The 27,323-nt window shown below is 41.9% G+C and overlaps 1 pseudogene; it reads right to left on the bottom strand.

The window, feature by feature from the left end:
* Nucleotides 1–19,240: 19,240 nt before the first annotated feature.
* LOC122127566 lies at nt 19,241–25,411 on the bottom strand (annotated as a pseudogene).
* Nucleotides 25,412–27,323: the final 1,912 nt, after the last annotated feature.

Consider the following 27,323-nt stretch of genomic DNA (forward strand, 5'->3'; position numbering starts at 1 on the left):
ATCTACTGAGGGGCATCTGGGTTGGTTCCATATCTTAGCTATGGTAAATAATGCTGCAATAAACATAGTTGTGCTGGTAGCTTTAGTGTGGCCTTGTTTGTGGTCATTTGGGTAAATGCCCAAAAGTGGGATTGCTGGGTCATTGGGGAGCTCTATATGGAGTCTTTTGAGGAACCTCCATACTGCTTTCCAAAGTGGTTGAACAAGTTTACATTCCCACCAACAATGAAGTAAGGTTCCTTTCTGTCCACATCCCCTCCAGCATCTGTTGTTGTTAGAGTTCTTGATTTTTGCTGTTCTAACTGGAGTGAGGTGATATCTCAGTGTTGTTTTGATTTGCATTTCTTTTATGGCTAGGGATGTTGAACATTTCTTCATGTGTCTATTGGCCATCCTTCTTTCTTCTTCAGAGAAGCTTCTCTTTAGGTCTTTCGCCCACTTACTTATTGGGCAGTTGTTTCTTTGAGGATTTGTTGTTGGGTGGTTTAATTTTTTGAGTTCCAAGTATATTTTAGATATGAGACCCTTGTCCGTTGTATGGCTAGTAAAGATCTTCTCCCAATCCGTGGGCTTTCTATTGATCTTGCTAGCTATGTCATTTGCCCTGCAGAAGCTCTGCAACCTTATGCAATCCCATTTGTCCAACCTTTCTTTGATTTGTTGTGTTTCCGGGTCTCTATTCAGAAAATTTCAGCCTGAGCCAAGGAGACCTAGGGTTTCTCCTATTCCATCCTGTAATGTTTTCAGAGTGTCTGCTTTAAGATCAAGGTCTTTGATCCATTTGGAGTTGATTCTGGTGCAGGGTAATATATAAGGATCTAGCTTTAGTTTTCATAAGAACAGACCTCAGGACCAATGGAATAGTATTGAAAACCCAGCAATGAACCTACAGACCTATAGCCATCTAATCTTCGATAAGGGAGCTAAAACAATAGAATGGAAGACAGACAGCCTCTTCAGTAAATGGTGCTGGCAAAACTGGTTAACTACATGTAGGCAAGCACTTTATCACGGGGCCAGCTTCCCTCTCCAAGATTTTATTTTTTAGAAACTAACATGTAATAGAAAAAACTACATGAACAACTATATTACAGCAGGCAAACTCCTTGATTAGAACCATGACATCCCTGGCCAGAAACCTGGGACACCAGGTCTTTGCCATATATCTCCTATGCAGTGAGCTTTTATCCACTGATCAACATTTCATTGGCCTGAAAGGAAGCAGAGTGATGTGTTGTGAAACATGATGCAAGCAGACAGAGGGGGCCTCATTCCTCAATGTCAACACTGAGGATGGGTATTCACTAATCCCAGACCCTCGGAGAGGGGTTGTGCTAGTGGACACCAAGTATAAATTGTGTAGGATCATAATCCAATGGGAAGATAGGCTAGGCGATTAAGAGATATAACCTTATTGAGAATCACATGGACTCCAAAACTGTGAACTAAAAAACATCTCTTTGGTTTGGGGTTATTGTTCTAACCTCCTTTTTCTGTACTCTGTCTTCTAAAGCCAGCTCTCATGTGTGAACTCTTCATATGCAATAAAATAAGCCATAAATAAGGCCAAATAATTGGTAATCTTATGGAAGTGAGCCAGGCATAGAATGGCTGTCTGGGGTTTCTTTTCCTATATGACTTATGAAAATTGACTTATTCATGAGATACAGAGACCATGATCTAATGGCTGAGGGTATTGCTGCTGGATATCACCTTAGAGATCACATTTCAACACGTGGATATAACTATAAGAGAAAAAGCGACCAAGACTTTCATGTTCCCAAAATTATTGCCATACTGAGTGAGTCTGACACATGACATCCCATGACTGTATGGTGCAAGTGAACATTCTTTTGTTTTTAAAACATGTAGTATATACATATATACATGCTTATACACATTACAGTGACTTTAACTTTGTCCAAAGTTTTCATTTTGGTTTCAGAGGAAAGTGTTTGGATTTCACCATTCCAGAAACAGTCTCCCTCTGGGTGAGTAGGTGAGAATGGGTCAAATGATGACTTCCTTCTTTGTTTCCCTGGATGTGCTGAAAACCAGACCAAGAGCTTCTGGTCTTCAGGTAAACAAATTGTTGATAGAGACTCCCTTCTCAAGAGATGCAATCGTCATGAATAGTGCTTACAGGACACTACAGTTTCCAGTACTGTTTTACTTCCACAAGTGCACAGAGCACACGAGCGAATGCTGGAGGGCACAGATGTGGCTGATTCTCCTTTAAGAGGGGCAGAAGGGATGAACACAGTGGCAGGAAACCTGTTCCTCAGCAGAAAGCCTTGCAAGATTCTGAACATGATCCTATGTGAGGCTGGCTATTTGACCACAGTCTTGGACAGGTCATGAGCATCTGAAGTGTGTGGAAGGATCTGCTAAGCCAAAGGTTGACTAGCAGCCTCTCCTTGGGGGAAAAGGATGGTCTATAAGTAAACACTTATTAGAAATGTCACTAAACCTTGTTTTTTTATATTAAGTCAGTTCTTCAAGGCAGAGAATTGAGAATGGATAAAGGAGAAGGGTCCTAGGGCCACTGAATTTTCCCATCTTAGAGCACCATTTTCTTTCTCAACATACAGTAGAGAAACCACAGCTTAATCCCCCAGTCAAGCAGGAACTATATTCTCAACACAGTATATGCCAACATGTTCAGGTTCAGAGAACCCAGTGATAGTGGTTCCATTATGTTCTCCACAGTCACTTTTCTCTTTTTTGAGATCGGGTCTAAGTAGGCCTTTGGGCTAAGCTACATGTGTATGTGGATCAGAGGCATGTACCAGCATGCCTAGCTTCGTTACTACTTTTTATGTTTTCTGCCTTTTGAAGGTCAGTCAATAGCGCTAACATGGCTCTCTTCCATTTGTCTTCTATTCATGCCCTTACATGGTTCTCTTCATCTGGTCTAACTGAAGCCATCTGTCTCTAGCCATCATACTGTTATGGTGGCCCATCTTGCTTCTTTCAAGGTAGCTCCATACACATCTGTTTGTTACTAGGGAGTCTTTCCTGACTTGTGCTTTTCTCTTTTCCAAATGCCTGATTGTGCAGGACATTGAAAGGAATTCCTGAATTTTCCCGAGTGTAAATGACTAATTCAAAGCTGTGAAAAGTTTCCCACTTAAACACACAAGTAGTAGGCCAGGATTGGTGGCTCACACCTGTAATCTTAGATACTTAAATCTGGAGGATGGTGGTTCCAAGTCCAGCCTAAGCAGAAAAGTCTTGAGATCCCACCTTCAAAATAATCACAAAAGAAGGGCTGTATGTATAGCTTAAAGTGACCCTACAATCTGAGCAATAGCTGTCATAGTATAGGTCACTTTGTCCTTCTTGTAGCACAGGCTCTTTAGTCCCAGGTTTGTACTAATAGCAGCTCTTTAATTCCAACTTTGCGTATGTGTGTGTATGTGCACAACTTCACACACTCATGCACTTTTTGTGTACACTGAGTATTAATTAAGGTGCAGGTGCTTATGTTGCAGAGACTTCAAACAAATTTGAATCTTTCCAAATACAATGAACCATCAAGAATTCTACCACTGTCATTATTCAGTACAAAGTTTCCATTTCCAAAATGCCATTTTGCTAGATGGTGTTTATCTATCCAAATTTACTTAGTCTTTCCTCTACTTGACCCTCATCCTCCCATACCATTGCACATCCATACACTCCCCAGATTATTGCTTACAATGATCATACCATGTTCCTGAAATGAGGATTCTTTAGTGAAAGAATTAGCATTTAATTTTTAGCAAGTCACCTTCTTCAGTAATAACTCACAACGAGCTTAAAGTTCTACCCTTAATTTGGTCGGGCTAGGTGGACACAGCATAGTAAAATGGACAAAACATCATTTTAATGTCAGGTAGAGCACTATGGGACCTGACCTCATACCAATTTGTGCTAAACATGGCCCTAACAGGTGAGGGCAGAATACCTTCTTGTCCTTGTGGGACTCCTGAATTTCAGGGAAGCAGGAAGGTGAGACTGAGTCCAACCCTTACACTTCTCAGATTGCTGGCCAACTTTCAGAAAAACTCAATAATCTGCCCAACGAAGGTATGCCAAGCTACAGGTGAAGAAAAGACAGGAGCTGAAAATTTGGCATGGAATTTCTGAGAAGACACCTTTATACTTACTAAGAACTTATGGCTTTTAGAAATGGCTCAGGATTGGTTGTGGTCAGACAGTGTGGGCATGCAAGCCAATGAGGGGACTGGCAACTTCAATACAGTGTCATACAATAGTGACAAAAAGAAAATAACCCCAAATGGGGCTTCACTAGTCATCTACCTGATATCAAAGTATTGTGTCTGACCAGTACTGAGTGTGAACCTGGACTGCTGGGCATAGGACATAGGATGTGAATTGAGTTATAAATGGAGGGATGGGTTGATGATAATAATTGTCAAAAGCAACAGTACACTCACATCTACCGGGAATCTGTCATAAAGGGACAGTGCACTCAACTATATGAACCCATTAGCACTGCTCATTCTTGGTTGTTGGCCAATCACTTCCTGGCTTATCAAACAACATGCCAAGTGGCAATGGTTTGGTGGACACAGAGGGCTAGCATATAAATATCAGTGAATACCTGGCATGTTAGTGGAGAGTACCAAGTCTTGGCCACCATGCACTGCTCATTCCCAAGGTTCTCAGCCTGTTAGCTCCTTGTGGCAAACTCACTTCTCCTATGGGAACAGGTACTGCCTGCAGGCCTCCCTGTCTTGCGCTCCAGGTCTCAAAAGTCCCCCAAAGGCTGGTCTAAAAGTGTGGGACCCTAATGCAGGCAAAGCCCAAGTGTTGGAAATTCCAATTCATAGCAGTGACAGGGTGCTGCAGAGCTCTGTAATGTGTTGTACCTCCAAGGGAAGGAGGCACTATTGGTACATGAATGCAACAGGGTTTCCTGATCCTCCCTGCCCAACAGCAGCTATTCTGGCTTGAGCAGTACAAAGGAATGGGGCATGAGACACCTTGGGGACAAGCACCCACCAGTAGAAGGGTGCCTAGGGCAGGTACATCTACAAAGAACAGTGCCAGTACTGGGGGGCTGTGCTCTTTTATCAACTTCTCCACATTTCACTTTTCAAAAAAATCTTAGACTTTAGAGTAAGTTTCAACCTATGGAAAATTTACATTAGTGTTTCTCTGGGCTGTCCCAGCTCTCCCTCAATGCACATGTCATAAAACGTATTAATCAAAGCCAGAACATTTCCATTGAAGTCATATTAGTCACTTAACACAAACCCTATGCCAACCTCACCATTGCCTACTTCTGCCCACCCTTCTCTCACTCAGGAGTCTATCTGGCCCTGCAGATTCCTGCTCTCTTTCCCTTTGAGGAACAAAAGTGCCCACCACACCTCCATGGTTAGACATCGTGAAGGGTTCCACTCAGCATTTGCTGTCTTTGTAGGCATAGATTGTTGAATGTCAACAGACTCTTCCTCTTTGCCAGCAGTCCACAGAGCAACAGATGCTACAGTCATCTCAGCGAATCTCACTGGGACACGAGGTCACCAAGCTTACACTTGTTCATGGTACTCGTGTTAGAAGTCAGAGTCTTGTACTTAGTAGGTAGGTGACCTATACTCCAATTTTGTGCTGGTCATTTTTAAGTTGTGATCTTGCTTCCTATCCAGGTAGATGCCAGGGCCTGGACTCACCTATTTTAGGCTTCCTATTTTAATGAAGCTGATATGCATCCCTAGCTTAAGAGGAGATGTCACCCACTTTTTGGCCTGGGTTGGCCCTGAATAATGATCATCCATATCTCAGCATCCTAAATAGTTAGGATTACACAGGCGACTCCCAGCTCCAATGTGCCTTCCTTCTCAACACTACCCACTCAGCAGTGACTGACAGTTTTCCCTCCTCAGTTACTCTTACCCTCTGGAATTTCAGAGAGGAGACACACATTTTCTTCTTCATTGTACTCTAATTGCTCCCAAGATTGCCTGAAATTGTACTGTCTATCTCCCTTCATTGTAGGTTCCATAAGGAAATGATACCCCCAGATCCTGGATGTTTATGCATGAGGATGTAGGTCCCAGTGACACAGAGGTAAACTTAGTTATGAACCCCAAAGGGAAGTCCTGCTACTCCAGCTGTGGGCTGTCAGTTCCTTCTGCAACTCTCTCAGCTACAGTCATCCTCCATGCACTCGCCACACTGATGGGTATGAAGACAGCATCATGCCAATTGGCCAGGTCAAACTCTGGGCACCCAGTGATGGAGCTGGAGGAGTTGCACTTGTCCCCCTATCCAACCTAACATCCAGTCCCTCCCTTCAACAGGGTTCAATCTCTGTGGATGCTCCTCTCTACAAACTCAGTCTCTCTCTAGAAGTAAGGAACAGGTATATGTAATTGAGAAAAAGCAAACACAATCTCTCATCATGAATGGGCTAACTTAAATAGTGAAAAAACCCCACAAATTTATACTGAACCCCTCTCCCCACTTCTTTTATTTATGTAAGTTTGCTCCCTAATTGCTTTTGTGTGTCTGTTTTGGGAAGTATATGGGTACAGGTGCGGGGTTGGGGTTGTGAATATAGGACTTGAAGTCAGGTCCTTTGGCTCTTAACCTTTGTACAAGGCTGGCACTCTTACCATTCCAGCCACTGGTCCACTTGTGGCTTTTTCCAGGCTAAATGAAATAAGAATCTCTTGGGTTTCTCTGCCTACACTGGCTTCAAACTGCAATTCTGGTATCAGCCTCCCAAAAAGCTAGTATTACAGGTGTGTGTGTGAGCAACTGGTGCATCGCCTCCCACTGCCACTTTAAAAGGGCAGCCTTTAGCTTGTGAAGATAAAGAACAATTCTTGATAGAAAACTGTATATCAGTGTGATTTATACAGATCTGGAGGCTCCTCATAGGAGGAATGGCCTCCTGGGAAGGATTCACCGCACTACCTGAACCAAATAGATTTGATGAAATGTCCTCAGAGAACACACCGGGTACTTTGAGTAGAACAACACCCAAACCATAGATTCTTAAGAAATTGTCTAAAATACGGCTGGGAAGGTGGCTCAGTGGTAGAGCGCTTGCCTTGCATGCTCAAGGCCCTGGGTTCGATTCCTCAGCACCACATAAGCAAAAAGAAAAAAGCCAGAAGTGGCGCTGTGGCTCAAGTGGTAGAGCACTAGCCTTGAGCTGAAGAGCTGAGGGACAGCGCCCAGGCCCAGAGTTCAGGCCCCACGACCGGACCCCCCCAAAAAAAAAAAGAAATTGTCTAAAATAATTTTTTAACCAAGGTACTCACAGATGCGCCTCCCATAATCTTGGGAAAGATAACAGTAGAGCAGCCATCTGGATCCTGTCCGAAGTGGTTATAGGGTGTTTGGAACCAAGCCATTTCCTTGGCCCAAACCACATCACAAAGAGGCAATATGGATGCTCCTACTCCAATGGCTGGGCCCTTTACCACTACAATATTATGCTTCTTAATGAAAGTATTCACTAAATTTCTAAATTAAAAAATATAAATGGGGAACAAGTAATAACATTGCATGTGTGAGCAGATGACAAAAATCTATTCTAGATTGCAAGTTGCCAAACAGAAAACGTGCAAATCATAAAAGCTAAGATTTGTTAAAAAGCCTTCTCCCAGAAAAGGTAGACTGTGGATCTACTGGCTGCATGTTGTAAAAGCTTACCTCCAGCCTGGATATCACGCAGAGGTGGCTGCTGCCACCGGTTGTAGATGACAGCCAGAAGTGCTTTGGGTATTTACAGTGGCTCTTGGCCACTCTGACCATTATATGTAGCATTTCCAACTTTCTCTTTGAATACCCAAGGATCATACTGACTTTAGGGCGTTCTTGTGTTGAAGAAAGAGAAAATTCAGAGTGAACTTGGCACCAAGATTGTCTGGTAGTAACTGAATTGTTATTGATTAAGGGTTATAACCTGCCCCTGCTAGGAGACTTTACACATTGAATCTGGAAACAACGGGTATTTTCTAAGGTCTTATAAACTGGACTAAATTAACTTAGGGATATGGAGCTAGGCTAATTTAAGACATGAGGTTGGAAAGAAACATCATCAAACATCCCAATGCCTGTATCCCATTATGTGTTGGTGGATGCTAATGCCACAGGAGATTGGAGAGCAAAGAAGGCATGGGGGAAGGGGGCCTTTGCAGGGGACAAGAAATTGCCATAAAGCACAGCCAATGCTTTGCTGGAGTTTGTTTTTACAAGCTTTGTAGTTCCAGGGAGGTTGATGCTATACTATATAGGGAATCTGCTTCTTCCTCCCCTGCCATACAGCTGATTCTGTTTTCAGAGGTGGTTTCTTGATCTGATTTCACACAGTAGAGGAAAGCATGAACTTATACCTACATATATACAAAGTGATTCTTTTTATGTAGTTTGAGTCTGACCATTGAAGAACACTACAAGTTTTCATATACAGAGTTCTAAGCCAGGGATTTACTGAAAACAGCCATTGAGACACTTCCTACTAATTCCCCATCCTCTGAACACTATCAAGATGGAATATAGTCCTGCATCTCCCCTTGCCCACCATGTAACTCCCCACCACAAGTCCTGAGGGTTGAACTCAAGATCTTCTGTTTAGTTGGCTGGCATTAGACTATTTGAATCACACTTCCAGTCCTATCTTCACTAAGCACTTGGAGGCTCAATTTTAACAGACTTTTCTTTTTTGGGGGAGAGGGTCTGGTCGTAGGGCTTGAACTCTGGGCCTGGGCACTGTCCCTAGCTCTTCAGCACAAGGCTAGCGTTCTACCACTTGGGCCACAGCGCCATTTCTGGCTTTTTTTCTTTTTGCTTATGTGGTTCTAAGGAATCAAACCGAGGGCCTCAGGTATGCAAGTCAAGCGCTCTACCACGGAGCCACCATCCCAGCCTTTAACAGACTTTTCTAATTGAGCTTGCCAAGATCGTCTGGATGGATTTCAGACATTTGAGTAGCTAGGATTACAGATGTGAACCACCTGTATCCCTCTAGATTATATTGTAAGGAGGGAGGTTGGGAAGTTTATAAAGAACACAGGAGTACAGGGCTTGCAGAAGAAGATTCCAGCAACTGGTGTGAGGTATAGTCCATTAGGTGAGGCCGACCTCATCTCAACTTTGCCATTTGCCCCCAAGGTTAGTAATGTTTTTACACTGCAAGAATTAATTCTTTTAAATGAGCAAGCTACACTAATATCTGAGTATTCTAAATGAGATGGCACAGGCCTTGTTAAAAAGTTCACACTGGGGTTTAATGATAAAGCTGTGGTGCATAAACACATAAGAATCAAAAACTGTCCACTATTCCATACTTCTCCCATGATATATTTGTACATATATAAAAAATTCTGGTCTCAAAGTCTATGATGAAAATCAATACCAGGATTGATACAGGATTGATACATTGTTTTATAACTGCAATTTCTATTTTTGCCTGGTGTGATAATAATGTCAAATGAAGTTATGTCTCTGTTTTAGAGATCCATGCTAAATTTACCATCAGCCCTCCTCAGAGGAAGAGTGCCATGATGATGTGTGAATTCATTTGTAAATATGAGTTGAACAGAAACTCAATTTGTTAAAACACAGCGACCCATCAAAGCTTTGTAGAAATGACTTGTCAGGAGAGCCCTCCCCAGGTCACAAAGCTGTAGTTTCATGAATTACAAAAATCCAGCTGCAGTATATGTAGCTGTAAGAGATCATGATGGACCTAAAAAGAAAAATGTGTACAACTTTGTTAAGTATATATAGGGTTTTCTTTGCTATCCATGGGTCTTGAACATAGGGCCTGGCCACTGTCTCTGAGCTTCTTTTTTATTGTGAAACTACCATACAGAGGGGTTACAATTACATGGGCAAGATAATGAGTACATTTCTTATCAAGCATTGTTGCCTCCTCCTTTGTTTCCCCATACCATCCCTTCCCCTCTCTACCCCCACACCCTCCTACCACCACCACCCCACCCACCCCAGTCCCTCACCCGACCAAAGTTTAAAGTTTGTTTTTCAACATAACGTCTTGTACATCTCATTGTTGCAATGGGTCCAACTCTAACCCAATTTAAACGATTTGTTTTTTCCCTTCCCCTCCACAAATTATATCAACATCAAATACAGTGAAAGCAGGGCTTATACCATGGTGGAGGTACATACAAAGCAACAAAGAAATCATCTTTTAAATATGTTGGAAACAATCACAAGAAAGAAAAAAAAAGACATTTGAATCCTTATCTTGGAGTTCATTTGAACTAACATCAACTTGTCTGACAGTTTCTGTTTGTCTTAGACATATACTAGTTATTGCAAATAAGGGAAACTTTGGGACCTATATTTCTTTGGGCTTGCCTTACTTCACTTAATATAATTTTTTCCAAGTCTTTCCATTTCCTAACACATGGGACAATGTCATTCTTTCTGATGGAGAAATAGAATTCCAAGGTTAGTCTTCTACCGAGTTCCAACAACACTTCCAGCTTTTTCTGAGTAGTTTATTGGAGATAAGAGTCTTATAGACTTTATTTTCTGGGCTAGCTTCAAACTGCAATCATCAGATTTCAGCTCCCTGAGTAGCTAGGATTACAGGCATGAACTAACAGGCTCCTGGTTTTTATATATAACTTTAAAAACTTACAATTAAAGCCCACAAAGATTAAAAGGTGCACAATGCAGCATACTCAATTTTTATTTGTTCCCACTGGATCATCGGTGAACTGAGTTAAAGATTTGCCACAAAATTAGTTTATGAAGACAGAATTCCTTCTGCGAAGACACTTGACAAGGTCAGATAATAAGTCAGACCCTCATAGAAGGGAGTAGGAATTGTCTCAGAAAACCAGGCAACAAGATCTGAACTAGGAAGTAGTGTGCTGCCTTCCTCAGCTTACTCAGCTTTATTATCTGAAGAAGGAAGGATTGAGTGGGAAGAGGTCAAGTTCTAGGGGCAGTTTTGGGGTTTATTTTGCTCTCTCTCTCTCTAAATCCTCTAGTATCAGACTGCTGAGTAATAGCCTCTTCCTTTGAAAACTCCCCTCGTTATCTTACTCTATCATGAGAGGAGATCTCACTTCTGTGGAGAGGAGCTTGCTTTTGCATCCTTCAGACACATAGTCTGCAGACATCAAAAGACCAATGCTACAAATGGAACCCAAGCTACTCAGTTTTATAAATGATGTAAGGGCCATTTCATGACAATTAATCTGCAAACTGACCATCATCAATCCAATAGTTGAAATAGCAGCCCTAGACAGTGGATGATGTAAGATGCTATTTGATCTGCATTCTCACTTCCCTTCCTTTCCATTTTGGATATTTGCCACAATGTGGATCTTAGCATCAAAAAGTTTAAGAAATTGAGACATGACCCCAGAGAAATAAGCAAAAAAAATATACAGAAAGATTGTTTTGTGTAATGTCCCATTTAGTCAAATAAAGTTTATTTAAATAAACTGAGTAAGAAAGAAAAAGTTTAAGTGAAATTGTTTAAATAATTATTTTTTCTGATTCTCCCATATTCCATTAAGAAAAATTCTCTTGACAAAAATAGATTCACTCAAAGCAGCAATAATGCAGGTTTTGCAGAAGCACAATGTTTCTGTTTCCTATAATATCAGCTGAAACTTCTGTGGGAGCCAGGAGAAGAACATGGCAGTGGGACACTGGTAGAAAAAGTAGGAGTGAGGATCTGATGAAAACATGCATCGAAAATCACCTAAAAGTGCAAGAGATGCAGTTTCTGTTTAACTATCTGTATCTATCATTTTTCTTTTTCTAACCCCAGTTCTACAAGCCTCAGCCACTGTCAAGGTCAGAGACTTGACAGTGGAGGAGGGAATAGGATGGAAAGCAGTAAGATTAGTGAGAGAAACTCCAAGCTGCACAGGAGAGCTGGTCTCACATAAGATGTACAAAGTCACCACAGAAGACAATGGTGTGTGTGTCTTTGTGTGTGTGTGTGTGTGTGTGCGTGTGTGTGTGTGTAAAAAGTGAGGCTTAAAGTCATGCAACATATCCTGAACTATGGTTTAACAATAAGCAGTGTCCACACATTGATATGAGGTTTTGAAAGTCTAGAGCAGAATTATATCCACTGATTAAGGTTTATAATTTCAAGTCAAGTAATAAGGCAGTGCCTTCTAGTACTACATCACAAAACTCCAATTAGAGAACCCAGAATAATAATGGGATTATAGCATTTCAAACCATAGGCATGTTATTCTGGGGAATAATAGAGATGAGGAAGACTGAGGTCCCAGGCTAGTCTAGGCAAAGTGTTAACAAGAAGACCTTATCTCAAGAAATACTTCTGTCTAGGTGGTTCATGCCTGCAATCCCAGCTCTGAGGGAAGTGTATGGTCTCAATGCCCAAAAATTACTTTAAATACTGAAAGCAAGAAGGGGCTGGAGGTGTGGTAGAGTGCATGCCTAGCATGTATAAGGCTTTGAGTCCAATCAAACAACAATACTATATAAAAAAGCAAACAAATATAAGATGTGCTCATTAGATGGATTCAAATACCTATGCAAAGAAGCCATAAAAGTATGGCTTCTTTCCTCTCTATAAGAAATATTTAGAATTTGGTGAAGTTATGAGAAGTGTGCAGCACAAGTACTATGCAGCTGTACATTATCTATATAGCACTCTTAGTCACCATGCCTGAGCACTTGCTGGATTTCACTTAGACTTAAAATCAGTTATTGGCCTCTGATAAGCAGACATTTATGTCAGACCCATAGAAAGAGCAGATAAGTTAATTGAGTCAATTGAGTTAAATGATAGACATCTGGAAACAACCTGCTTAAGCTGTATACAAAGGAAAACCACCAACACTAGAACTTAATATTTGGTTATGCCCAGTGCAAATTGAGATGTATGCAATTGTAGAGCTTTCCTGGCCTTTGCAAGCTGGCTTTTCAGATACTAGTCAATGTGCATGCATAGAAAGCTCCATTGCTGTGTGCTCTGCCACATCACTAAGACCATCAGTGTTGTAGGATGATAGGGAAACTCCTCACAGAACACAAAATAGCCATTGTTATCTTGCACAAATAAGAAAGCTGTCAAGCTGGGCACCAGTGGCCCATGACTGTGAACCTAGCTACTCAGGAGGCAGAGATCTAAGTATGACAGTTAAAATCCAGCCTGGACAGGAAAGCCCTTAAGATACTTATCTCCAATAAACCACCAGAAAACTAGCAGTGGCACTATGGCTCAAGTGATAGAGAGCTAGCCTTGAGCAGAAGAGCTAAGAGACAGTTTCTAGGCCTAGAGTTCAAGACCAATGACCAACAAAACAAAAAAAAAAGAAAGAAACAAACAAAGAATAAAGAAAGAAAGAGAAAGAGAGAGGAAAGAAAGAAAAAGAGAGAGAGAGAAAGAAAGAAAGAAAGAAAGAAAGAAAGAAAGGAAGGAAGGAAGGAAGGAAGGAAGGAAGGAAGGAAGGAAGGAAGGTAGGAAGGAAGGAAGGAAGGAAGGAAGGAAGGAAGGAAGGAAGGAAGGAAGGAAGGAAGGAAACAAGCAAGGAAGGAAGGAAGCAAGGAAGGACGGAAGAGAAAATTGAAAAACAGAAAGACACCTGTCAAGATGAGAGCTATGGCAAAGCTTCAGCCTCTGCAGATAAAGACATCCTGACCTGGAAGATGGCCCAAGGACAGAGGAATTGCTCTTAGAAAGAGCAAAATTTCCCACTGGGCACATACCACTAGAATGCAGCAGATGCCCAGCACATGCCCAGCCCATGTCAGTGTGGCCAGAGTGATTAGCAGCCTAGCTGCCAAGTCCCCTCTGCTTCCCACCTCCTGGGAACATTGTGGACCAGCTCAGGAGGAGGTTTCAGAAGAGCATAAAGAGCCACGCAGCAAAGCAGTGGTGCAAAAGCACAAAGCACATGTCTCTCACCTCTGGGTTTACAGTTATTCTCAGATGATTTTGTGATAACAAGACTTGGAGGAAGCTTCCTGAAATTACTCTGTATCCATAGGCACTCTTTGTCTGCCTCACACTGAAAGGCAACAACTTGTCTAAAGGCTGGTCTCCTCTGTCGCCAATAAATTCCTTTTCACAGTCATCACTCCTGTAACAGACATATGTATGTTGGCTGATAGCACATCCATGAATGGGGATGTACCTGCCAAGGTTTTGAAATCACAGCGGTCCATGAAGTCCTATCACCAGTTGTCTTCCACTATCATCTCAGAATTAGATCTAAAGCAGGTCGCAATTCCAGGACTTATCAACAAAACACTGTCCATATGAGAACCTTGTCAAAGTCTACTTCAAAGATACCTTTTAGTTTCATTCTATGTCTGACAGAATAACCACCCCCTACTTTTTTGGTCTAGGATATGTACAGCTCTAAACTGGGAGACTTTTTGAGAATGAGATTAGAGAGAATGGGTCTCCTGGACAGGATCTGCTATAGGTATGACAAGGTGGAAGGAAAAAGGAAACAGCGTAAGGAAATATGATTAACAAGGCCAAAGTGGTCAAAAGAAACCTCTCCAGTGCAAGAAGGTCCTTCTGACAAACCTGTTCTTGTTGGGCCGTGGCCTGGTATGGTGGTGCCACTTTAGACTCTGGTCCCATTAGAGCAACATACATGTCAGGGCTTCTTCCTTCCATGGCCTAGGATGACTACGAGAGGTTCATTCCCTGTTCCTACCTCTGCTTTCTAAAAGGGTACATTCATCAAGGGGCTCTCTTCTTTCCCCCTACAAACATTCTACCAGTATTCCCTCATGACACAACTCTTCAGTGCCAATCTGTGTGTTTTTCCATGAGTTCTAATATTTTGTCTTCTGAGCCTAACATTTGTTTTTTTTTTGTTGTTGTTGATTTTTTATTTTTTTACAATTTATTTTTATTTTATGTTTTTTCTTGCTGCAAAAATTAATTTTATTTAATGTGAAAATATTATACAGAGTGGTTACAATTACATGGGCAAGATAGTGAGTACATTTCTTATCAAGAATTGTAGCCTCCTCCTTTGTTTACCCTTCTCATCCTTTCCCATCCTCCCTGCCCCCCCACCCAATCTCCCCCACCCCCCGCAAGTTGTAAAGTTCGTTTTCGACATGACAACTTGTACTTCCCATTGTTACAACAGGTCCACCTGTATCCTTATTGAACTACTTGTTTATCCCCTTCCCCTCCACAAATTATACCGACATCAAATATAGTGAAAGCAGGGGTTATACTGTGGGGGAGGGACATACAAAGCAACAAAGATATAATCTTATAATTGCGTTAGAAACAAATGCATGAAAGAAAAAAAACATATAAAATACATATCTTAGGGTTCATTTTCCTAACATCACCTTATCTGACCTTTTCTGCTTGACTCATACATATACTAGATATTGCAAATAAGGGAAATCATGGGACCTATGTTTCTTTGGGCTTGGCTTACTTCACTTAATATAATTTTTCTGAGTCTTTCCATTTCCTAACAGATGGGGCAATGTCATTCTTTCTGATGGAGGCATAGAATTCCATTGTGTATATACCACATTTTCTTGATCCATTCATCTACTGAGGAGCATCTGGGTTGGTTAAAGATCTTAGCTATGGTAAATAATGCTGCAATAAACATAGTTGTGCTGGTAGCATTAGTGTGGTCTTGTTTGTAAACATTTGGGTAAATGCCCAAAAGTGGGATTGCTGGGTCAGAGGGGAGCTCTATATGGAGTCTTTTGAGGAACCTCCATACTACTTTCCAAAGTGGTTGAACAAGTTTACATTCCCACCAACAATGAAGTAAGGTTCCCTTCTGTCCACATCCCCTCCAGCAACTGTTGTTATTAGAGTTCTTGATTTTTGCCATTCTAACTGGTGTGAGGTGGTATCTCAATGTTGTTTTGATTTGCATTTCTTTTATGGCTAGGGAGGTTGAGCATTTCTTCATGTGTCTATTGGCCATCCTTCTTTCTTCTTCAAAGAAGTTTGTCTTTAAGTCTTTAGTCCACTTATTTATTGCGCAGTGTTTCTTTGAGGATTTGTTGTTGGGGGATTTAATTTTTTGAGTTCCAAGTATATTTTAGATATGAGACCCTTGTCCGTTGTATGACTACTGAAGATCTTCTCCCAATCCGTGGGCTTTCTAGTGATCTTGCTAGCTATGTCCTTTGCCATGCAGAAGCTCTGCAACTTAATGCAATCCCATTTGTCCAACATTTGTTTGATTTCTTGTGTTTCTGGGTCTCTATTAAGAAAATTTCGGGCAGCGCCAAGGAGACCTAGGGTTTCTCCTATTCCATCCTGTAATGTTTTCAGAGTGTCTGCTTTGACTCCGAGGTCTTTGATCAATTTGGAGTGGATTCTGGTGCAGGGTTATAGATAACGTTCTAGCTTTAGTTTTCTACAAGTAGTTAACCAGTTTTGCCAGCACCATTTACTGAAGAGGCTGTCTTTCTTCTATTCTATTTTTTTAGATCCCTTATCGAAGATTAGATGGCTATAGGTCTGTAGGTTCATTTCTGGGTTTTCAATTCAATTCCATTGGTCCTGAGGTCTGTTCTTGTGCCAATACCAAGCTGTTTTGATTACTATGGCTTTATAGTAGAGTTTGAAATTTGGTATTGATATTCCTCCAGCAGTGTTCTTTCCGTTGAGGAGCGTTTTTGCTATTCGGGGTCTTTTATTGTTTCATATGAATTTTTGGATTGCCTCTTCTATTTCCTTGAAGAATGAGGTTGGAATGTTGATAAGTATCACATTGAATTTGTAGATAGCCTTGGGAAGTATTGCCCTTTTCACGATGTTAATCTTTCCAATCCAGGAGCATGGGAGTTTTTCCCATTTTCTAAGTTCTGTTTTCATTTCATTTTTCGTTTTTAAAGTTTTCATCATAGAGGTCCTTCACTTCTTTGGTTAAGTTAATTCCTAGGTATTTTATTTTTTTTGTGGGGCTATTACAAATGGAGTTGCTTTCCTAATTTCAACCCCACTTTTCTAACATTTGTTACCTTTCCTCCTTTTGGTGCTGGGGACTGAACAGAGAGTCTTGTGCATGCCAGGGATGTACTCTACCATTGAGTTTCATCTTCACCCAGAGCTTTGGTTATCATACTAGTCAAGGACTCTATTAAGTATTTGATACAGTTACCAAGGCACATGAGAATAAGTGAGATGCTGCACTTAGCATTTGGACAAAATAATCACCCTGTCTATAGGAGTCACCTCAATGTTGGCTTGTGTGGCAATTAGTGCAGAGCTCTGGCTAGGAGGAAACAAAAGCCATGCCTGAGAAATATATGGTGATCTACTGATAAAATTATCAACAAGAGTTTTCTGAGGGGTGAGGCAAGAGTCATTAATTGTGAAACAAGAACTACTTCGTCAAGAGTGTAAAGTAATAATCCAAAGCCACCAGAAAAGGCTCATAAATAAGTACTTAAGAGAAAACAAAAATATTCTTAGTCAAATACTGGTAGATATGCTAGGTGGGGCCTCCATCACAGCTTGGCCTCAGTCCTTAACCCACTGAGGAGTGAGAGTGCCTTGGCCAGACCTGCCTTCAGTTCTGACCCAGCAGCCTTATTGGATTTGGAGATCATCCAACCTGATCAGTTTCAGGACTAGAGATCCAGGAATGTCAATTTGCTGGCCAACACCTACTCCCTAGGACTCCCACATTGGAAGCTATTTGCACTTTGATATGCCTTGGGGCAAGGACAGAAAACATCCTGCTTCTAGTCACAGATCACCCCCTGGGGAAGTTTACTTTCTAATGAGTGAGATCAGCTTGGCTTAAAGATCTATACCCCACTCATCTCCACCCTACTCCAACCTCAGGCCTGGTAGAGGAAAGCTTAGGGAACTTACTATTTCCCAACTTTACTAGCAGCAAGGAACTTGGACCTCACCCAGTGGTATCTTTTTCTTAGAGCTTTCTAAAAGTTGCTGGATTCCCATAGGTCCTGTTTCTGAATAAAAAGTGGATTACAGGTTATTGGTGGCCATGGAGGAATGCCTGGCACAGACAATCTACCTGAAGCCTCACTGCAAGAGGAGTGAAAGATTCTTGCAAAAAGAACCCTTGACTGATTTGGCCTCCAGTGAAAACAGAAGTGTTCGACCTCTTCCTGTATGTTCTAAGCAATTGAGATTTCTATCTTACTCATGTAAAGTAACCATACCCGACAGGCTAGCTCCATGCATCCCTTTTGTCCTTACAACTCCCCGTGGGCCTCAGATAGCTTTGAATGCTGGAAAAGTGAGTATGAGAATGGGTCATTGGGCCATGTCTCCCCTTCTCTCCTTCACTTGGAAGGAGAGAATCAAGCAGTTCTTGATACACTATGGGGCTGGTCAGCTTTTCACTCCCTCAAACAGCTAGACTCACTTCTGTCCTTAATGTTGCCAGATGCCTTGAGAAACTACCCTGGCAACCAAGATCTTGCACTCATCCTGTGAGTTTTGCTTCACTGTAAACTGAACTGTAAGCACAGGGATCGGGGTTCCTGCTACTGTTTCTGGGGAATGTGACTGCAATCCCTCTGATGGGGCATGAGACAAGAACCTACCATTGTGTAAAGGAGAAGTAGATCTGTAATGGCCAATATTCATAACTGCCTTTTGTGGTTCCATTCCCAAAGAGGAATGTGTAATGGGTGGCAGGTATAGCCAGTCCTGTGTCAGAATAAAGGAGGAAGAGGCCCTGCTACCTCAGTGCCCAGACAAGCCTTGAACGTCAATCATTTCAGTACTACAAACATCAAATTGGTACTAGGAAAATTGTAACATCTAGATTTGGTTTTCTTTCTCTTCAACCTGCTTTTTTGCTACTGGCATGCTATTGAGAGATTGCTAACTTTAAAACTGGGCCAGGGAAAATAAAAAATATTGGCGTTTGTCATCCTCCTCTTCAAAATAGCAGGAACACCATGAATTTGAAACTCCTCTTGAGCACCATTCCTATATTGCTAAGATTAAATCCTGCTGGCCAACTTTATATTTCAAATACATTGAAAGAATAAAAGGGATTCTTAAGAAGAATAAGGACTAAGAGTATAAAATGTATACTTCTTTATTTATATAAATAAGGCTTTCATACAATCATATTTAAAAGTAATCTGTATTTTTACATTCACCACCCGTGAGTTCCTGACAGGAAAGGCTGTGCATAATGATACACAGCAAGAATCCCACTGCAGGACAACAGGAGCTCAGGAAAGCACCATTAATTTGAGAAGTAGGCAGGCTCTGACACTCCTGTTGCACTGCTAGCAATGGGAAGTCTTAAACTAGTTCCTCCACCAAGTCTTCTTCAAATTCCCCCTGTTCATCAGCAGTAGCATCTTGGCACTGCTGGTACTCGGACACCAGGTCATTGATATTGCTCTCAGCTTCAGTGAACTCCATTTCATCTATGCCCTTACCTATGTACCAGTGCAAGAATGCATTGCACTGGAACATGGCACTGAACTGCTCTGAGATGCACTTGAAGGGATCCTAGATGGCCATGTTGTTGCCGATGAAGGTGGCCGACATCGTGAGTCCATGTGGAGGGGGGGAGGGAAGGGGCGATGTCATACACAGCCGTCTTCACATTGTTGGGGATCCAGTCTCCAACGTAGCTGCTGTTCTTGTTCTGCACGTTGAGCATCTGCTCATCCACCTCTTCATGGACATGCAGCCTCGGAGATGGCAGCCGCTGTCAGGTAGCAGCCATGGCGGAGATCACAGGTGACCATCAAGTTCTTAGCGTCAAATAACTGCTGGGTGAAGCTCGGGCACTGAGAGAGCATGGTACTGCTGGCTGGCACGGCTGGTCAGGGGCACAAAGCCAGGCATGAAGAAGTGCAGGCGGGAAAGAGCATCGGATTCAAGGCCAGCTTGTGCAGGTCTGCATTCAGCTGGCCAGGGAAGCACAGGCAGGTGGTAACCCCGCTGTTGGTGGCTGACACCAGGTGGTTCAGGTCGCCATAGTTGGGCATGGGCAGCTTCAAGTTACAGAAGCAGATGTTGTACAGATGCAGAAAGTCTCATCTGCATTTTCCACCAGCTGGTGGACAGAGAAGATCGTGTTGTAGGGCTCCAGCACTGTGTTTGACACCTTCAGGGAGGGCATGACACTGAAGGTGTTCATGATGCGGTTTGGGTACCCTTCTTGAATATTGTTGAGAATCAGGGTGCCCATACTTGACCTGGTGCCACCTCCCAAGGAGTGGGCCAGCTAGAAACCCTGTAGACAGTCACACCTTTCTGACTTCCGCCTCACCACATCCAGTCCCGGCTCCACCAGCTCGGCTTCCTCTGTGTAGTAGCCCTTGGCCCAGTTATTGGCTGCCCCACTCTGGCCTATCAGACATGATGAGACACACACTCCAAGAATATTTACTGTGACATTTGTATTGTGAAGACAATAGGACTCTTCTGAGCCAACCTTTGCTTTTACTTTAGATAACTTTGGTGAAATAAAGGAAATGTTTTCAATGTATCTGGGACCCTACAAATCACCCAGGTTATAAAGAAATAAAGACAATGTGGAGGAAGATACATTTTAACCCAAATCAACTACTTGTAGAAATGAAGAACAGAGCCTGCCTCAATACTGGAAATGTAGTTATTTTCACAGGAGGGACAGGAGCACAGTGTGATCATAGGAAAGCTAAGCTGCAAGCACTTGTCTGCACCTTGCTCACACATAGCTGTGCTTTGTTTTCTGGTGTCCTGAAGTAGTTCTCTGTTATTGCCGGGCCTTTGAAATGACCAGCAGCGCTGAAACCTTGTTGGAGGCTTTCCCTGATTGCTGATCTTTCCCTTTAGAGGCTACTTTGTCATAGAGTGCTTGAAGAGTGGCACTGATCTGAGCTGTCTGAGTGGCCAGGGGCATGACTCCAGTGGACTGGAATAGGTGGGTTAGCTGAGGACAATATCTAGGTGTATAAAGGCTCAGCCCAGCACTGGAGTGCCTGGATGTTAGGAACCATAGACCATGATGACATACCAAATATGAAGTTGTCTGGCCTGAAGCTCTGGCCAAATGGTCCTGATCTCACTGAGTCTAAGGTTCCAGGCTCTAGGTCCACCATGGTGGCCCGAGGAACATATTTTTTGCCTGTGGGGACAAGAGTTGACGTAGGCCTATAATTGACAAGAAACTTAGGGGCAGAGCTTATGATTTTAAGTGACTCTCAGCATTCATTACAGAAATTACAGCATTTGAGACATAGAAACAGAAAAGATTGGTTCAGCCATTGAGGGATTTTTTGAAGAGGGATTAGCAGTGGTTCTCTCACTTCAGCCCTCCCTTCTTTTCAGGCCTCCTGGTCACTTCTGCCTTTTGCACACCATCCCATCTCTGCCAATCCTCCGGGGCTAGTCAGTCTTTACTGATGCTGTCAATATAAGCTAGCTTATGTGGATTCAGAACAGGCAGAAGAAAGTAGAAATGCATTTGGAGTGTGGATGGAAAATGCCACTCAACTGTGACTACCCTTTTTGCCCCTTGGTCAATGAGACAGTCATGAGACAATCAAATTGCTTCAGCTTTCTTGTCATCAAGAGGTGATTCAAACTTATCCATTCTCTTTCTCGACACTGTCTCTTAAATTACAGAGGAACAATATGGTAATCTTGCTTCACAAAAAATGGAAAAGACAACATTGAAGGAAGAGCTCCTTGCTTCATGATGAGTGTTGGGCTGTTAAGAGCCAGTTGTCATTGTTGGAGTTTTTAAAGTTACTCACCCATACACCCTTACAGGTGTCTTCCTTGTCAAGGTAATTCAAGTCATTGATTGATATTACCCTTTAAAACTTCCATGGAGATGTTGAATATTTTTGTGATTACCATCTTGTTGTGAGATGAAATCCATTTCTGACTTAGTAAGGAATGGACTTGAGAATTCTGATAATTCTCTTAGAACTTCAATTCTGAAGGAAGCTAAATAAATCTTGACAGGATAAGAACAAATATATGTGAATCAATCCTTCCTCTTCATCCCTTTTCCTTCCCCAGTACTGTTAATTGGGCCACTGGCTCCTCTTCTCCAGTCCGCAAGTTCCAAATGCCTCAGGCCTTGACCCATTCCTTCTCCACCTCCTCGCATGTTTCTCGTCTCCATTCCTGCCAGTTTTCATCTTCAGGTTCACCTTTAATTCACCTGCTATTGTCTCTGCACATGCCAACACTGTACATTCCGCCAAATGTGGCTTGTCAAGGGAAATAATTATACACTATTTTCTTCTCATATACTTATACTGTACTCTATAGTAAAACCACTGGCTACATAGCATGTACCTGTTAATAAGTATGATGTCATGTAGAGACACTTGAATGTGTGTGGCAGATTATTTGTAGGTTCTATACAAATACTATTTTTTATAAAGATCTTGAGTGTGTGAAGATGCTGTTATTGGTGGGGGTCCTCGAGCCCATTCCATGAGGATACTGAGGGGTGATTGAATTTTAAGTAATGGTGCTGTTTTCATACTTCCTTTAAATGAATTTATTAAAAGGCTACTTTTTCAGCCCTTTGTTTATGGATCACAACACAAAGCTCAACGAGAAGCTCTATCAATTGAGCCACTAGTAGACTTCCATGTGAACAGTGACCTGATTGAGCCTCACAGGTGTCTGCTGGACCAGACATCCATTAAAAGGGCTAAAGGATGCAGATATCTCATACAGGCTGTGTGACATCTCTGATTGGGTCTGGGTTGGATATGGCCACAGACTGACCTATGACCTTGAGAGTCACATAGCTCTCTCCTACAGACAATAAAACCCTGTACAAAGCATCCCAGTAAGTACCTTCCCTTAGGACCCCTCCTGTCTAGCAAGACATTTGATATTCTCTTCTTCAATATATCATTGCTGTTTTATTCTTCCCTCTGTATCCATGAACTCATTCTTTGAGATCATAGAGACAAAAGATGTGATTCAGTTATTAGGTTTTCAGTATCAACATGATGGCCTGCTTCAAAACAGACCTTTTTTTCTACTTCCTGGGCACCAAAGCTGGTGGATCCTGAATGCTTTTATCTTGAGCCCTTTTTGTGTTGCCACCAAACCTGTGCTAGAGTATCATCAGTGCCCAAGGGACACACCGGGAATGCGTTTGTTTCAATCACACATGGTATACCTAGGTGTTGAGTCTGCAAACATGATGGGTACTCACAGATGTGTGACTTAGTGATGTCAGCCACTCAGCACAAGGTTTCCCTGGACCAGAGTCTCATCCCCATGCATTGAGTAGATGATAGGTGAAACCTTTGTTTCTCATACACAGATTATATCCTGATTGTTCCTAGTAAATGAATTCCATAGACCACAGGGGAAACAAGCTGAATCCTTCTTTTAGTCATTTCTTCCCTAACACTGACACATCTGCTCCTTGAAGACACCATGGACACATACCTCCCAGTAGAGGCTTTCCAAGACCCTACTCCACCATGTCACCCACCCACTTCAGATCTGTTAGCAACCACTTTCCTCTAATAAACACATCCCTCATGTCCAGCCTCCCCTATGAAAGTCTTCACTGTTGGGTTTTTATCCTAATGTAGGGGTCACATGCTTAACTATCAAGGTCATGGTTATTTGATATCTTTTGGGTCTACACACAGGACTGCTCAGGGCCATATTGATCCAATGTCTATGGCTCTGTTCACAAGACTGCTCAGTGCCATGGTGATGGGATGTATAGTGTCTGCATATGGGACTGCTCAGTACTATAGTGAATGATGCAGAATATCCATAGAAGGGCACCATTTTCCCATTGAGATTTTCAGCTTTCATTACTTGTGCATAGCTGGTGTTCCACACAGCACTCTAAAATCTATGGGAATTTAGGAAAGAGCCTCTTTATCATGAGTTAGCAGAGAATGGAAGAAAATACAATACTCAGCTGTTGTGGTGGTGGCTCTAGCTGGTATTTCTTGATACTCAGCAGACTAAGATCTGAGGATCTAAGTTCAAGGCCAGTCCAGGCAAGAAAATTCAGTGAGATTCTTATCCCTAATTAACCACCAAAACTCCCGAAATAGAGCTATGACTGAAGTGGTAGAGCACTAATCTTCAGCAAAAAAAAAAAAAAAAAAAAAAAATCCAAGTCAACGTTTAGGCATTAATTTAAGCCTTAGGACCAACACACACACACACACACACACACACACACACACACACACACACACACACTCACACACACAGAGACACACACACAACCATTTGTCCAGCACTGGTGGCTCACACACCTGTAATCCTAGCTATTTAAGACGCTGAGGTCTGAACTTCAGAGTTTCAATCCAGCCCAGGTAGAAAAGTTTGAGACTTATCTCCAATTAACCACCAGAAAACCAGAAGTGGTCCTGTGGCTCAAAGTGGAAAAGCACTAGCCACGAGGGACAGTGTCTAGGTCCTGAGTTCAAGCCTTTCGACTGACAAGAAAAATAAAATGTAACACCTGGATCAGGTCCTTTGTCTCCTTTGTTTGAGGAAAGAGTCTACAGACAAAAAGGAAGAGGTAAGACAGCATAACTTTATTGAAGGAAAAGACCATCAGAACCCTTGCTAGACAGGACAGGCCCATGGGAGGGAAGGCACTAGTTGATGTGGGTTATGTAAGTATTAATGAGGTGTCTAGGAATGAACTATATGTCTCTCAAGACCATTGGACAGTCTGCAGGTCATATCACTCCCCAGGCCTAGTCCGAAGCTCCACAAAGCCAACCCAAGATCTTTATGCATTCTTTAGTCTTTCTGAGTAGGTTATAATTTTGGTACCTACCTCTGGGGTATAGTCACCTCATCACAGTGTTTATTGTTCCAGGGGCGATGGGCCATGATATGATGTCAAGGAGCCTGCACACAGGACGGCTCAAGGCCAAAGTAAAAGACAACTTCTCTGGGAGAGAGACTTTGCCTCCATTGCACAGACATGCTCTTTTTATGCTCTGATAACTCTGGGCAGTTTTTCCATGTTTTCTCATTTTTTTCTCCAGTGCTTTAGATGGAACCCAGGACATCATGCATGTAAGGCAAGCACTCTCCCATTGCAATTATATTTCTTTCCTTGGATTTGTTTTTAAATGAGCAGTAGATATCATCTTTGTGTATAGGAAAATAGTTATCAAATATCTCCATTTTAAAGGTTTCAGCTCATGAAGTATCACAGTATTTTTTATAATCTAAAATAGACATATTCTGCCTTGGAGATGTCCAGAGGCCTCAGCCATAAAAACGCCTGGGATAACTGCTGTGCAATTGGCAATGCCAAGCTGGAGCCTTTCCCTTTTGCCCCAGCTTGCTGTTGCACCAGTGCTCCTTTCACCAGAAATGCTCATTTTCTCCATTTCTGCTCTTTGACACTTACATAGAGGAGTCAGCTCCAGCCCTCTGAGAACTCTCTATGGGGGTGCGGAGTGCGGATTCTAGTATGGAAGAGGGCTTCTCTTCCTCCTCCATCTTTTGTGCTGGTCTTGGGCTTGATCTCAGGGACTGGCTCAGTCAGTTTTTCTGTTTGTTTATTTTTTTCTTGTTTGTTTGATTTTTAGTCAAGAGCAGAACTTAGCCCACAGTTTCACTTCCAGATATTTGGGCTCCTAATTAGTGATGAGTCTCATGAACTTCCCTACACAGGCTGGCTTTGAACCTCATTCCTCAGATGTTTGCCTCATGAATAACGTGGATTATAAGCATGAGCCACAAGCACCTGGCAGAGACAGGGGTCTTCTTTCAGACATACTGGCTAAACAGTGCAAAAATCAAGAGGGGTAGCCTCTTTGTTTCAGCTGACCCCATCTTTTTCCATCACATCCAGCGTCAGCCCTGTACCACTCATGGAGAAGAGCTTGGTGCTTCTTCATGCCTGATCTGAATTAATTCATTGATCATACTAATAATAAATAAAAATATTTCATGAGTATGTTTGTCTTCTCACCAACAGCAACGGATCTAGAAATCAAGAATCATTTATACCTTAACTTTCCAACTCCAGAATGTAGAAAATTACTCACGTTGCATATGCCTTTCTTTACTAAGTGAATTAGATCAGAGTAGCCTTCACATGTGCTTCTCACCCAGTGGAGATGATAACAAGGTAGCAAGGTATTGGGCAGTCTTGTATAGAAATTGGGCAAGGACCATAAAAACAAACACATTTTGACTTTGAAAGGCTGGAACAAAATCTACAAAGCAAACGATCCCCATAAACAGGCAGGAGTTGCGATACTAATATCAGATAAAATAGACTGCAAATTAAAATTAGTTAGAAGAGATAAAGAAGGTCGCTACACACTAATGAAGGGATCTCTCCTTCAGGAGGATAGTACAATTGTAAATAGTTATTCGCCAAACAACGGAACACCCAAATTTATCCGAGAAACACTCCTTTCTCTCAAATCTCATATAGATCTAAAGACATTAATTGTTGGGGACTGTAACACTCCACTATCGCCACTAGATAGATCAACTCAGCAAAAACTGAACATAGAAACCGCAGACCTAAACAACTGCATAAATCAACTAGATTTAACAGACATCTACCGAATATTTCACCTAGCAGCATCAGAATACACGTTTTTCTCAGCAGCACATGGAACATTTTCCAAAATAGACAACATTTTAGATCACAAAGCAAATTTGTCCAAATTCAGAAACATTGAAATTATACCTTGCATTCTCTGAGACCACAAGGGAATAAAATTAGAACTCAACACCAAAATCCACCAAAGAAAGTCCTGTAACATATGGAGGCTGAACAACACACTGTTGAACCACCAGTGGGTCATGGAAGGGATTAGAAACAAAATTCAATTGTTCATGATATTCAACAAAAATGAGCACACAAACTACCAGCTTCTCTGGGACACAGCAAAGACAGTACTCAGAGGCAAGTTTATAGCTCTGAGTTCCTACATCAACAAATTGGAGAGAGCTGAAACCAACAATTTAATGAGACAGCTGAGCCTCCTTGAAAAAGAGCAGCAAGATAAACCCAATCCAGTAGACGGAAAGAAATAAAGAAAGTTAAATCAGAAATAAATGAATTAGAATCCAAAAAAATCATAGAAAGAATCAACAAAACAAAGAGTTGGTTCTTCAAAAACATTAACAAAATTGACAGACCCTTAGCAAATCTTATCAGAAAAAGAAGAGAACACACCTAAATAAATAAACTCAGAGATGAGAATGGTAGCATCACCACCGAAACAACCAAGATTCAGAATATTGTAAGGGAATATTTCTCAAAACTTTATGCTTATAAGTTTGAGAACTTGCCAAAAATGGACCTTTTCCTAGCAAATATCGACATGCAGAGACTAAACCAAGATGAGTTAAACCATCTTAACAGGCCCATATCAAGAACTGAAATAGT

Source organism: Dipodomys spectabilis, unplaced genomic scaffold, assembly GCF_019054845.1.
Source record: "Dipodomys spectabilis isolate Male_0828 unplaced genomic scaffold, ASM1905484v1 ptg000303l, whole genome shotgun sequence".
Taxonomy (NCBI): Eukaryota; Metazoa; Chordata; class Mammalia; order Rodentia; family Heteromyidae; genus Dipodomys; species Dipodomys spectabilis.